The following is a 15,655-nucleotide window of genomic DNA, read 5'->3' on the forward strand; positions in this document are numbered from 1 at the left end:
TATTTCCTCTTCTGTGTAACCTGTATGGACACATCCTGACCGTGGAGTATAACACACTGAGAGACACTATGTTTTGCCACTTCTTCTTGGTCCTTCTTCCCCTACGCCACTTAGATATTTCCCCCAGCCATGAGCAGTCATGGATGTGATTCCACCCCAGTAAACTCCAATGTGCCCAAGGGCAGAAGCTATTTTTTTCCAAATAATAAGCCAATCCATCTTAGATTTAAATAATAAGCCAATCATTCTTAGACTTGGAAGCCAATCCATCTTAGAGCTGAATGAGTGATAGCAAATCTGCTTATCCACTGCACGCAGACGGATGGTATATCAGTGTGAAAACATGAGGCAAGGATGCTGGTCCGAGTTCACCTTGCTAAATATATGTTCATGCTGGAGACCATCACATTCAGGCTCAGGTCCCTCAGACAGTCCAGTTGTTCTAGGTTCCCTACCTCCTAAATGGGATTAGATGGTCTAAACATTAAAAAGCTCCAAGCGCTGCCTCCTCCATACAGTAAACTGCAGTGCGCAGCAAGCACTAATTCTCCATAGGAGGTTATCTCACACAGGCCGGTGTCACAGCCTGTATCCCACTATGTGACAACCTGCCTCCATCCATACATGCACATACACAGCCTGTGTGGGAAAGACTAAGCTGTTCTGGCACAGGGAGCCACAGAAAAGCTGGCATTGCTGCTGTGGCTGGGGTCGTGCTGCAAGGGACTGGGTCCTGGCTCCCTTAGACAACTCCAGGAGCCAGATGTGCACCCCAGCACGGCCCGGCACGGCCCCCTCTCACATGCTGAGAAAGAAGATGCTTGAGAGGGCTCAGTGAAATGCAAATTGAGCTGCTTCAAAAAGAAAATGAAAGTCAGAGGGTTTGCACAGGAAACAGCCTGGGGGCGGGGAGAGGAGACTGAATGCCTTTCATTGAAATGCAAAGTGGAAATTTTCCTTCTCAGGAAGAGCAAAAACCCCCTCAGGGTGATGATTTTTTTAAGGGAGCAGGAGAGTAACTGGTAGCAAAACCTATGCTAGGTTGGACCTGAGAAACAGTGTGAGTTAAATCATCCCTTGTGTATTCTTGCAAATGCAGCCCTGCTGCATGATATTTTCTGGTTTTGTCATCACTGCTGGTTTCGAATACGTGGGGGATGAAAAAGCCTATCGAGATTTAATGAGAGTAGAAATGATGCAAACAGGAATCCATCCAAACTGATACCAGCATGTCCCAAGCACATCTAGTAATTACCATCTGCCCATGCTCCCCGTTAGCTTTAGTCATTCATCTCTTCAGCGGCCTGTGCTGTGCCGCTTCTTGGCGGCTGAACCTCTTGCATACCAAACTGACAAATGCAGAAGCCCCTACTGCAGAACGCGTGGGTGGCTGCTTCACAGACGACCATTTCGCCATCCTTAGAAGCCTTTTTAGCTTTGTCAGGCTGTGTTTGAGTGGATTCATCTTATCCAGCAGATGAGAAAAAAACGGGAATGGGTTTGACAGGCAGAAAAAAAAGATGATTTGGCTTAGTCTGAAAAAGAGAGACGTGCTGGTTCAACCAGCGGAGAGCGTTAGCTGGCAGAGGGAGCAGCTAAGAGGAAAGTGTCTTGGAGGGGGCACAGAACTCAGCAGGAACCGAGCCCAGTGAGCAATGGTCTGTGTTGGCACGTGTGCCAGAGACGGAGGCACAACCCCTATCGCCGGCTCTTTCGGCGTCATTTCTCGTAGAGCACTCGTAGTTCTCTTTCAGACTCACTTGGTCTCCAGTCACTGCTGCCAGTGCACTAATTGGTGATACGTCTTCACAAATCAGCCTTACCTCCTGGTTCTTGTCCTCAAGGTTTTGTTTTACCATTGCCCCAACCACCCTCCTGCGCAGCACTGACATTACACAACTGCCTGCCCTGTTTCATCAGAGCCCTGCCCCAGCTAAAGAACAAAGAAAACAAGCTGTGTGGGCAATGCTTTTTTGACTAATTAACAAACTAGTAATTTTTTTTTCACAGTCTCCTTTGTATTTCCCAGCCACCCAGTTTCTGCTTCCACTGCATGCTTTTGCCTGTGTGTGCGTGCTGGCCCACACCTACTCTTTGTCCCAGTCCTGTGATGGCACCATTGCTGTCCTGCGGTGACAGGAGTGACAAAATCTGCTGATCCTTTCATTCCAGCTTGCTCTGATGACCATGCATATTAAACAATGCTACAGGCTGCAGAAGGAATGAAGTCTGTTTTCCAAAATGTCTCTATCGTATGGATTCTTTAACAGCTATGAAAGAAGCAAGCTCATTAACTTTCCACGTAGGAAGAAAGCATGAAAAATTCTCTCCTCTCCTGGTCCTCTTTCACTGAGAGTGTAGAAAGTTAGTGGTTTTGAGAACCCAACTCCTCTCTCATGTCTTACCGAAATTGCCCAGGAGTTACTCAGTAGTTCTCAGGAGAGAAGACAGCAGCAGCAGCCACACACAAGCAGAGCCTGTAAAAATGATCAGGTTTGGTGCTGTGTTACCTTCTAGAAGGCAGGGCAGGGAAAAAAACCCCTAGGAGAGGAGGAAGAAAGTACGGGAGCTTTGTGTCTCCCCAGCTCTGGTCCAGAGGACTGATGGGAGGAGGTTGGTACCCTGCTCTGTTTGCTGGAGGAGAGAGGGCTTTGGGCAAACAGCTTCAGCACTGGCTTTTTGTTGACTCCAATAAGTACAGCAGTTACAGCCGTCCTCTTAAGTGCTGGAGATAAAGATTATCTCCAGTATAACTGGAGTCAACAAGCATAAAGAGTGCTTATGTTTCTAGGTAGGAGCCCTTGTTCACAAAGCAGAGAGGAATAACTAAGCAAACTCACTACAGACTTTGGGGAAACACAAAGGCACTTCAGATTTTGTGTGCTGAGTTAAGGCTTCTGGTAAAATTTTAACCTAACCTTTCTCCAACTGTTTGCTTTCAGAGAAGAATCTGTGTGTATCTATGTGAAGAAGGAAACAGAAATTTCATGAAGAAAATCTAAAATATATATAATTTTTTTTACCCAACTTTCACTTTCTATAGGGGAAGAAACAAATCCGACTCCAGCAGGTCTAACTGAGAGATGGTTTATGTGTACGAGAAAATGAAAACCTGATGAAATTCCATGCTTTATCTTTTTTCCTCTACTGCTGTCTTTAATTTATATTTTAGGCTCTCATTCTACCCTGCAAAAGATGCAGTTACAAAAGGTTGAGTCTATGGAAGGTTCCTGTGTGGCTGTGTACATGGAACAACCTATTAAAAAGAAATGTCAATTGTAAGCACTTAATAATTGGGGTTACATATTTCTGGATTACTATACTTTGTGGATACTCTATTTTACTAACACAATACATGAATAGACGGTGGTCTCTTCTAAAAACACTGTTGATCATTTCTGTTCCTTCTTGGGATGCTGCTTTGAAATCCTTTCACTGAATTCAGTGAATCCAGACTCTGAAGAGGAAGAGCACTGCTTTGTGCAGTTGCTTTTTCTTTTGAATTTCCTTGCTTAAATGCCTTGGAGCTTACTTCTGCCTGACTGGCAGAGTATCTAAATGAATGGCCCCTGGCAAAATTTAAATATCTGACATTCTGCTCGGGGGGACAAGTTATTTTAACAGTGAAAACAAACAAATACCTGTCTAAACAATACTGCAACTGCTTTAAAGAAGTAAATGTAAGTGTGACTAGATATGAAATGGTTTTTATCTGTTAAAGAAATGTCTTTGTATTCATTTTAAGGGAAAACTACAATAAACACTGCCAACATTAATATTTCCTCTCCACATTGTCAGCTTCCGTGGGTGGTCAAAAGACTCTCTTGTTTTGGCCAGCTTATGATGCCCATATCAGCCCTGACTACTTTGCAAGCAATCCCATTGAGGTAAATGGAGCTAAATATGGAGCAAGATGCTACCCAAGGTAAAGAGGTTAACAAGCCCTTGAGACAACAAGGTTGCAGAAAGGGGACCTTTGTCCTTGTGAGGGGCCACGTGAGCCATGGAAGATGGATTTACCTTCCAGACGAGCTAGGTTATGCAGGTGGTGGTATTGCTTGCTTGTGTTAGTGAGCAGTTTAAAATGCCTGAGATGATCACCTCCCTTCATTCATAGTGCCACAGTGGGGCTTTTGGTTTTGCCTAATAGTTACTTCCAAATGTGCATTACTGGAGATGCCTTGTTAAGAAAATTTAAAACAAATATGTTTTATACAGCGCTCTCTACCTGTAATGTAAAATTACTACAAAGCAGACATAGTCATGAGCTGAAAATTTTTCTACTGAGGAATAAACTTGGATTGAATATCCCAGGAGCTTTCCATGCTGGAACTCCAGAACTGAAGTGTTCTGAATGTGGCTGGTTTAGATCTGGGTTTTTGTACATTCTGAAACATTTCAGAATGTACAAATGTACATTTTAGATTTTACAAATGTACATGTACTTTTGTACATTTCTGCTCATTCTGAAACAACTGTGGCCAGATGTCCCCAAGGTTTATCCACTGTCCCTTCCTACCGCTGCTGTTGCTGCAGGGACTCCTTGCCAGGGTGTTGTTAGGACTTTACCATTGTGAATTCCAACAAATGGCAGATTTAGCAGCAAACTCCATCCCTAAACCACTGGTTGCTGGAAGTTAGGAGGACACACCAGAAGTAACTTCTCTCAGTATTTGTCATGCTTCTTGTATTCCTTTTTTGCTACAGTGGAGGTCAGGATACTGGACTAAAGGACCCATTGGTCTGACCCAATACGGCAGTCCTTAAAAATTAATTCAGTGCAGCAGCCTGCTTGTTTTCTGCAAGTCTCAAAGCGCTTTACAAGGAGCGCAGATGCAGAAGTGTGTCTCGGCGAAGTGAAGGGATTTGCCAGCAACCTCTGAGCAGACTGACTCCTAGCACTCAGGAAAAGCACACAGATCTCCTTAGTTAATTTGTGGCATTTATCTTTCTCTTCTGTGGCTATTCCTAATTTGGCTCTCATAAATCCCCTAGTTTATGATTTTGTTGGTGCTGCCTGCAAGCTGCAGTCTCAGTCATTCTTGTCAGTTCGACACCCGTACAATCTCTAGCATGCTCTCTCAGCTTTATCTGTGCTCTGATTCTATGATTACCACCCTTCTCTTCCCTTATTTATTTGTCTGTCTTGCTATAACATGAAATGCAGTGGAAATAATAACAGAGGCTGTCACTCACAGAGCTAATTATGCATTGTTCTTTAGAAGTCCTGATTTTTTGCCCCATGATAGCAGTCTCACTTTCCTCCTCATTTGGCAGCAAATCCAATTACATATAAATTATAAACCCCTGGGCCTTGACACAACCTTTACAGCCCTTTTTATACTGTGTCTTGATACTGCCATCTCCCAGATGGCTAACCCTATCTGGAGCCATCTATTTGCTGTTGGCTTAGACGTTTGCTGTATTCCCAGTAAAATGCTGTATTCCCTCTGTAAGAGATCTCAAGCTCCAACTGTGAGTTTGTGCTTTTGGACCACAGAGTCTGTAAAACAATTTATTTCTGGGTTTATGTTCTTCTGCGCCTAGTGGATGGACACAATTAAAAAAACCAACACATTTTCAGAGAGTACCTATATATGCTAAGAAAAATATTTGGAGCCAAGAGGAAAATGAAAGATCAGTCAGTGCTTGGGTAAGGTTTCCTAAAGTTTCTCAGGCTGAGAGGGATGATCTTGAAGACAGGACCAAAGGGAACTTAAGTCTGGATACTACAGGTATCATTAAAGACAATGGAGTTTTCATATAGATTACTGACACCATGACTGAAAGAAAAATCTGTTCCATGGTCAAAAGAGTAACTGGATAATAGAAAAGACCATGAAAAGAAATTATCAGCTGAGATGTGATCATTACAAATACTTCGGAGCTGAGTATACACAGCACATAAATATTACCCTGACATGGAATTCAGGACAGAGTAGATTTCACTGAGAACAGGGCTGAAACATAACTTTGGAGGAGGCAACGGTGCTGAAGCAAATGGGCAGCCAAGACAGGCAGGGTAGAGATAGATGCAACACACTGTGAGACACCATGAGATAATATTGCTTGTGCTATGATTGTGCCTGGAAACCTGAATCAGATTGTGTGATCCCAGAGCATAAAATGGATCCCACACCAACTACTCAAAGGTATTCCCCCCCAAAACCTTTAAACCTCCATAAAAGCAGTAACACTTTTTGTTCCAACTGGAGTTTCCACTGACTTTAAGGGTGAAGCTCCAAGTAGAGCATAGAGCAAAAGATACCAATCAGGAGAATAAACATTACCCTGGCACTCCCAGAGCTGGCTAGCTAACAAATTTATCCCTCCAGAGCACAAACCAGAAAGTTTTCATGGAAGATAGATGCCAAGAAAGCCATCCAGCTGTATGGCTCTGATCTTCATTTTCCACCTGAAGGAAACCATAGATCAGTACAAGCTGGGCCATCTCCACTGTGTTTTTCAATCTTCAGAACAGTTGGAAGGGATCAGAGTAATCGGGAGACACTGCACACTGGTAGTGGCAGCAATAAACAGCTTATAAGAAACTCAGTTAGTAAGAAAGCACCCTTTATTTCCTGACCCAGATACCTGAAATAGGTGAGGCTTATACTAGTGTCATGGTTTAGCCCCAGCCAGCAACTGAGCCCCACACAGCCGCTTGCTCACTCCCCCACAATAGCATGGGGGAGAGAATCACAAGAGTAAAAGTGAGAAAACTCGTGGGTTTAGGTAAAGACAGTTTAATAGGTAAAGCAAAAGCCACGCACGCAGGCAAAGCAAAACAAGGAATTCATTCACTGCTTCCCATGGGCAGGCAGGTGTTCAGCCATCTCCAGGAAAGCAGGGCTCCATCACGCGTAATGGTTACTTGGGAAGACAAACGCCATCACTCCAAACGTCTCCTGCTTCCTTCTTCTTCCCCAGCTTTATATGCTGAGCATGACACCATATGGTATGGAATAGCCCTTTGGCCAGTTGGGGTCAGCTGTCCCAGCCGTGTCCCCTCCCAGCTTCTTGTGCACCCCCAGGCTACTCACTGGTGGGGTGGGGTGAGAAGCAGAAGAGGCCTTGACTCTGTGTGAGCACTGCTCAGCAGTAACGAAAACATCCCTGTGTTATCAACATTGTTTTCAGCACAGATGCAAAACACAGCCCCATACTAGCTACTATGAAGAAAATTAACGCTGTCCCAGCCAAAACCAGCACAACTAGCATCAGTGAGGACAGTGTAATGTAAACATCAGAGACAAAGACACACGTAGTTACATAATTAGACAACCTCAGTGGGTCCTGACACATGTACTTCACAACTGCATATTTAAGAGATGTTGCTATTACCTTGCTGTTTGAGATAGAAATACTCATAACCTTTTGCAATACCAAATGCTACCTTATAAGACATTTTATCAGTGAAGAAGCACACTGGTCTAAATAGCATAAAACTCCCAGAACCAGTACCTCTGAGGCCCTTAACAGGTAGGAGCACTTAGATTTTCTCTTCTTCTATTTCTGTGATGATAGCACTAGTGTCATTTTGCATCCTAAAGTGTCATCAGTCCCCTAAGGATTGGCCAACCCCAGTTTTACAGAGCACGCTTTGCCAGGAGTCCACTGCATCTCATTCCTACGGTAACCCAACCTGATTTCATTTTTTTTACATCCAACAACGAGATCATGCTAGAATTCATTATAGCTGTAAACCAGGCTTCCAGCATACGAGCAGCAGAGGGAACCTGAGCTGCGGATGGCATTCCTAGACCTGCTTGTTTTCCTTTGTTAGTTTGGGCACTGAACGCTGCTTAATGGCACTGCCCTGCTGCTATAAATACACAGGCAGTCACTTGACTTTGGCAGTTGCTTTAGCTAAAATAATTCTTTGAAACTGGCAGGGGCACAATAGGAGCACGTGCCTGCCGTCCCCTGCAGCCCAGCACTCAGCTGGAATGAATGACCTTCACCTTGCTCTGAAGGTGCAGCTTCATGACTGGCTTACGCTGAGCTAAGGAGGGCCAGTACTGAAAGCGGTGACCCCACCTCCTCCTTTTCCCCTGCATTACAGGTCCCTGCCGCTTTTCTTCTGTCACTGACCAGACTGAAGATTAATCTTTTTCCCCCCCCCCAATGATTCAGCTCACTTTTAGAGTGAAGCAAAGCAAAAATGCACTTCTAGGATTTAATGCATTTGTCCCTGTAACATCTAGATTAGAACAGATGAATCAAAATAACGTCTCTGTTTTCCTTTCGCTGGAAGGTAGAGGACAGATAGAAGTCTATGCTCTGTTTATCTAAAGGCAGGTGAGACAAATCCCATCATTAAAGTGTGTATGCATCTCTCCTACATTTCCCCATTGAGGAGTTTTCTAAGTTAGCTGACCAGAACGCTTTACAATCCTAGTGAAAGGTACATACCTCTACAGGCACTTCATCCTCTTAGCCTGTATTTTAGGATTAGTCAAATTGCCCTCAGGATCAAGCGTCAGCTGCTGATATTCTGCCATTAATGTCTGTAGGGATCTGTGTTTTCTCCAATTAAATCCTCTAGGTCAACAGTTCACTACTGAGCAAGCCCACGATGGCCTCTGTCATGTCAGATTTCAGAATCATGGTGTCAGCCTCATGCCAGTCAGATCGTTCAATGAGCTGCTTTCCTTCCCTTATCCATGAAAGCAAAGGTTGCCCAAGCCCAGTGCCCACAGGCATTTTTCATGGCTAAAACAAGTGGAAGAGGGCTGAGCTCTTTCTGCGTACTTTTTCTGCATTCCTTTAATAGCTAACATCTTACAATTGATATTTATATAATATTATAGTTCATAAATTATACGTTAAAAGGCAACTGGGAAGTTGTCCAGAAGTCACAACTGTATTTTTTTGTCATTTACTACACCAAAAATAAAGCAGGGCCCTGGTCTATTCTTAGAAGTGTTGCTGCTACAGTAACATCAATTTGAAGCTTGTCAGAAGACTACACTGTACCGGTAGAACTTACTATATAGAATAATGTAATTATGCTATAGTATAACTATTCTCTAAGTACACATGGATACACATCCACTGTATCCATGCATATACTGGATATCAAAGGTGTTTTGGTTGATACAGCTTGTTTTATATGCGGAGGTGACAAACTGTCCAAGGAACAGGACCTTGCTCCAGAAGATAAGCCTCCACCAAGAGAAGTGGCTGGCATACTTTCACAGTCTAACTGCACTGCCAAATCCTTTCTAGCATTGATGAAGTGCTAGCACTGGCGGAACTAGGAGAAAAGAGTTGGTGCAAAGAGTAACAGCAATAAGCAATGGATGAAGATAATAATCCATGCTCACACAGCTCATTCAGTTGCTATTTAGAACTCATGACAGCAAACAATTACCTTGTACAAACAGGGACAGATGTCGAGCTCCTTTATTACATGAAGCAACGATCAGGGACATGGGGCTGCAAACGTCCTCATAATATACTTCCTATCATATGGCAAGACAATTTAATGATGTTTTGTACAATGATGAAACAACTAAAGAGAAAGTGGAATGTAATCACTTTTGCGTATGTATTTGACTTGAAACGCAAGCACCACATCCCCAAGTAGATACAACAGTTGCAATGATACTGAACATCATTTGTGTAATAATACAGGCAGATACAATACAATCTAAAATGCATTAAGCAGCATCATATATTCAATAATTTCAAATGGGAATAGGTTTGCAAAAGTGAGCGATGACAAGGTGCATCAGCTGCACTGAGGAAAAGTAAACAATAAGTTTAGGGCATCACATAGTTTTAAGGGTTTATACTCTACTCACTGATGTAGAAATAAATAAATATGACCATCACTAAAGACAGCAATGAGTAGATTGCCAACCTGTAACTAGAGGGATGATTTGGAAAAAATGGGGTGGTTGATACCTATCACATAATGTTCATTAATTTTTTGTCTTCAGTTCTATGAACTTTTCAAAATAGCTAGGGTAAGGGCCTCCATCTCTCAGGCATAGAACCAGCCCAAGCAGGCAGAGCAGTCACAGTCAAGTTATAAAAGGATAAGACAATTAATGGTCACACAAAATACAGTTTTTACCTGCTTTCAGAATGGCTTTCATGCAAAATCCTCCCCTATTTTTTTAAACTTCCAAAATAAACCACTTCTAGTTGCACCTTTGTAAGCCAAAAGCCCCTGCCATCTAACATGCACCCTTTTAAATCTATTCATTTTAATTACTATTCCAAGTCCTGATCAGTAAAACTAAAATCCAGGCAGGGTAAATTTCTACCTACTTTTCTTAGGGTGCTAAAAAGCAAATCAACAAATTACAGGGAGCTTGTGACTTTCTGAACCTATCAAAGCTCCTGCTGCCCACACGCATATGTCTCAGCATTGGCTAGTAAGTATACAACAAGAGGGAGATTTCAAGAGTACAAGCTAAATGCGCACAGTAAATCTCTGGCACATGCCAAGGGAAAAAATGTAGTGCTTATCTAGCCAGTGTTAGCTGATATCACTGCTGGGGCTGACTATGCTACTCAAGACAACTTACGATAGTTTATGTACATGAGTTATTATTAAGAAATTGGAATTACAACACCGGGTACAGGAAGAGGTATTCACATAGACTAAATTTATCTGAGTGAAGCTAATCCCCGTCCCCAGCTCCTGTAGTCTGGGGAAGTGTAGTCTTCTCTAGAAGGCAGCTCATAGCACGAGCTTAATTTAGGCTGAAGTTGCAGGAAAGGCAGGAGCTGATTTAGTGTTTCTCAGCCACAACCAAGGGAAGGGACTCTCCTTGCGCCTGCTCATCCTGGCCCTTCTTGAGCCGTCTCTGGTGTTTGCTCGGCACTTTGCTGAACCCAGTCAGTTGGCTAATGAACAGAAAACTACTTCAGAAAAGAAAAGTGATAGTCTTCAGCTGGTTTAATGAGCTGAACTGGCTCTGGAAGAGATTAGAGAAGCATCAAAGCTGGTGGGTATGAGCGATGAGCAAGGGTGGAGGGCAGCGCTTTGAGACTTGCCCGTTCCCGCAGTGCTAAGCTGATCCTTTGACTCAGCTCTGCTGGGTAACTTCACCCTTGGCTGCTCTGTAAATGGAGAGCTTTAATGGTCAAAGTGGCTTAAAGGAGTCCCTACACCCACACTGTAATTTCTCACTCCCGTTTTCATGTTGCTGTCACTGCCATGGGGCTGGATAACAAACTGATAGAAATGATCTCCCTGAAAACAGGGATTTGTTTTTGAGCCAGTCGCCAGTGCAATCAGAGCAATTCAGATAAGATGGCAGCAAACAGCGATGCAGGACTGGAAACTGCCAACATGGGGCAAAAACATCTGAAGCTGGCTTAGCTTCTGAAGACAGCATCTCTTACTATGCCTTAAATCACTTCTGAAGGAGAGTTTCTGCTGACTGTGGTGGGGGGACGAAAACAGCTTCCCAGGCAAGAACTAGCGTTTGGGAATACCCCCCCTAGAAGGCTCCATTTATCCACTCACCATAAAAGGAGGGTTCAAGTCCCCTCTTCAGCAGGCATCTCACTTAGGTGCAAGTCAGAAGGTCAAAGCTGGGAGTCTGCATTACATGCAGGCAGCAGTGGGTGTCTGTGGTGGGTGAGGGGTGCCTGGAGGAGGTGGCCTGAGCAATGAGGACACAAGCTTTTCCTCCTACATCTTAAATTGGCTTTGGAGCTGACTTGCAGAACTGAGGAACAGTTTCCATGTCTTGGTTTCTTTGCTTAGAAGAGAGGGGTATCAATATCCGAAATACCGGTACTTAGATGGAGATAGACAGTCAGAAAGCAACGTCTTCTGATCTCTGCTGGTTTGACCCAGCTTTGGAGCAATGAGCTTGCACTGAAATCCTCCAGGTCACATCATTACCAAATTCCAGCCATGAAGCATTTCACTGGCTCTTCTTTCAGTATATTGTAATGGTGTGTGCTAAAGGAAACAACAGTTCCTCACAATAATTCAAAAGAATCATAAAAATTATAAGTGGGCACCTGTTAAATCCAAATCAAAGATATTTGTTACAGTTGTCTTAAAGCTCATGGCTCACTTTGCTTTGCCTACAGCATTACAAAGCAAAGTGGAAGCTTGATTGGTTGTATAACTGGGATAAGTTTTACAGTTTCAAGGAGAAGATTCAAAATGTGTCCATGGATATCCTACCTGATCTTTGTGTACGACCCTCTAGGACCACTACTGGAAAATGTAACCCCATTCGCTTAGTGTGGGACTTGCATCTGTCCCACTTTCAGCAAGGATTTTTTTCCCCTGCAAAACCCTCTAACCACAGGAACAGATTAGCAGAGTCAAGGGATGCTCTGGACTCACAGCATAGACTTTCTTCTCAGCATGCCACCATGTGTGATTTTAAAGGCAATGAGTTTTATTTTCAGATTTTGAAAACTCCCTAGTTTGAAATACAGAAAATGTTTCAATGAGATCAGCCTGGCATAGATACTTGCATACCTTCATGACCAAGTCCCCCCAGGCTGACAGAGAGCACTGAGCTATCACGCCTTCTCTGAGGAGCAGCCCCTGTGTTGTTGCCACTTGCCACCTCTCAGGACATATACTCGTCAGGTGAAATAAGCTGTGACTGAGAAGACCCCAGGATTCTCCCCAGCATTCAGATACACACTGACTCATTGCATCTGCCAACAGTCCTCTTCCCCCTCCCCATGAAGCCAACACCATTAAGGGTAGGATGCTCCCCCACATGGCATGATTGCTTTCTGCCAACTTCCATCAACAAATCTTTACCACCACAAGTCCCCAGTGGGTTCACCGCAGTGTGTCCTTCCTAGCCTTCACATGGGACTTGGCTGTAGCGATGGAGCCAAACACTCCTCAGTACTGGGAAATGTGTTAAATAATTCTCACTGGAAGCTCAGTTGTGTGCACAGTATTTTCCACAAAGCTTGCTCTGTGAACTGCAGAGCAGTATGGGTCCAGAGTGCAATATCGCAAAGGTTAGTTAAGATATCAGTGGACGCTGCCCAAAAATGAGAGCGGTCGATCAACCTCGACCCTTAACATCAGCAAACTGCTTCAAAGGCAGTGGCTGGAAGCCTGTGACTATACTAGAGAGTATGGGCAGAAGTGTGTTTCCGTAAAACAGGCAAAAATGCATTCTGTCTGTCTTTAGAACTATGATAATTTTTAACAAGGTAAATTGTGGGATCATGTAAGTGAATGTCTAGGTGGAATGAGAGATGAAGATTCTTTAGCAAAGTTCAGTGTAAGCAATGTCCAGACGAGGGGGATTCAAATAGCGTAGTACCTTCTCCCAAGTACCACATGCATATGAGGAAACCTGGAATCGACTCCTAAAGAGGTGGTAAGTCTTGCAATTGTGGCACTACTTCAGAAGTCATTAAAGAGATTATATGTGTTTCTACGTGAAGCACTACTGAAAAACCTGCTGTAATATAATACATTATACCATACCGCACTACTATAAAAATCTTTGTACCAAGATAAATTGCAGTGGCACACGTCACTCTTCAGGCGGAAATGCTACAGTATGTCATTACAGGGGGTGATTCCACTAACGTAAAAAACTCTTCAGCATGAACATGGCCTTGCACTCACGCGTCTGGAGAGGTGTTAGGTTGACAAAGCCATATCCACTTATTCAGACATAAAATGAACAAAACCCATACACAAAAATGCCAGGACTACTAAATTTTCTGAAGAGTTAACCAGTTCAGAGAACAGAAATCATACTTATTGTATGGAAATTCATCTACTGATAAAAATCACTGTCCATATGTCATACAAACTTTCAATTCTATATATTTTTGCTTGTATTTGGAAGGCATTGGCTGAACGGTCCTTGTGGAAGACAGACTTCTATTTATCCACGGACAGTGTACAAACTGGATTGTAACAGAGTAGGAAATGTTTCAAAATATTTCTTTGATAATTTAAAGATGAAATTAGAAAGGATCTTTGACAAAAATGGTTTAGGATGTTCTTTCCTTTTTTCCTTTTTCTTTAAGATTATATCTCACCAAGATGATGACAGAGATCCTATGAGGCCTTCCAAAGAGTTACACTGGCACAGCGGGGAGAAGAGGGAACTATAATGCAAGGATATGAAGAGGGCATGGGAGGGAGGAAGGTCCTTCCCAAGCCAGGTCCTTCGCCAGAGCCAGATGTGCGTATCATGTAAGTACTGTATTGCCGCATTTCTGTCTTACCACTTTATTTAGCAGCCGCTGTTTCTCCTGAACTTTTTAATAAGCCAGAGCTATCAATGCAGTTTAGTTGTTGCAGAGTGCTATTACTTACCGAATTGCAAAATTTTATAACCATTTGTTTCCTCTGACATCAAAGACATTCATTAAATGAGGTCATCACATTTCACCATGGTGCCAAAAACTGAAATGCAGACCAACTCCAGCATGATGCAGGTTTGCAGGAAGAAGCCCCATTTGTTCACTTGCCATGGCTCCCAGATATGCTTTCTTGCTCAGCGTCTGCATGCCCGTGCAAGCAGTTGGAGATATTGGGGGTACCTACTCACACAAGTGCCCCAAAATACAGGGTAAATCAAGATTATTTTGAAAATGCAGGCTATTATGATGAGTTAATAAGAAAGTTTCATTTAAAAAGGAAAAGGTTTCCATCCTGTTACCTCTTCCACCAGCACTAGGAACTTCAACTGCAGGTGATCACTGTGCAAACTTGTGCACACGTACATGTGATGTATATTTGTTGGGTTTTTTTATTAACCTCATTATAAAGCACTTAGCTATTACGAATGTATCTGTAAAACATGGTATAATCTTTAAGCAAAAATTAAACAGAAACTAGACCCTATGCCAAAAATAAGGAATCATTCCCTCAAATTAAACTGGGGTAAAAGAAGCTTGCAGAACTGCCAATCCAAGATCATTTTTCTTTATTGTGTGGTGTATTTTCCCTTTAAATGGAAAATCCACATGAATAGCACAGAATTAAAATATAGGTGGACAAGAATTTTAATTCAGCATCTGCAAGCATTGTGTGTGCATCAGCACTTCATGATTTCCAGCAAACGAATTCAGCTCTCTGTATTTTGCAAAACTGCACAACTAATTCTTTTTTCTCCGTTGCAGCCATGTGTAATAACGCTTAGAGCATATCCACTCTGCAGTCTGATGACCTGATCTACCAGGTCTAACACAGTGACAGAAGGTCACGTTTTACCTTATGTTCTCCTGCCACCAGGCCTACATCCCATGTTCTTGTGCTGTAATGGGCTCCTTCCCCTCCTAGGTTATATTCTTCATTATGTTTACTACCTTAGGACTACCGCCATCATCAGACGATGGCCATCAGACCATCAACATTTTTCTGTGGGAAAGGGTTCCATTAATAAAGTTTTTTGGTGAGATCTCTGTTTCTAATCAGGTTTAATTGCAGTTTTGAAGAAATCATACCTACTTTAATGTGTTTTGGGAAGATGATGGGGTAGATGCAAGTAGTGGAGTACCTCAGACTTACCTAATTACACACTTTGTATACAAACCAAAAGTTATATGTGATTAAAATGTGCACACAAAAAAAATGTTGTAATTGTATGAAGGTTACCTGGCAAATTTATTTAGACTGTGTCCCTTAACACTAGGGTTTGTTTTTTCTGGAAAACTGCGCTTCATCAAAAATGCC

This window comes from Ciconia boyciana, chromosome 1 (genome assembly GCF_034638445.1).
Source record: "Ciconia boyciana chromosome 1, ASM3463844v1, whole genome shotgun sequence".
Classification (NCBI taxonomy): Eukaryota; Metazoa; Chordata; class Aves; order Ciconiiformes; family Ciconiidae; genus Ciconia; species Ciconia boyciana.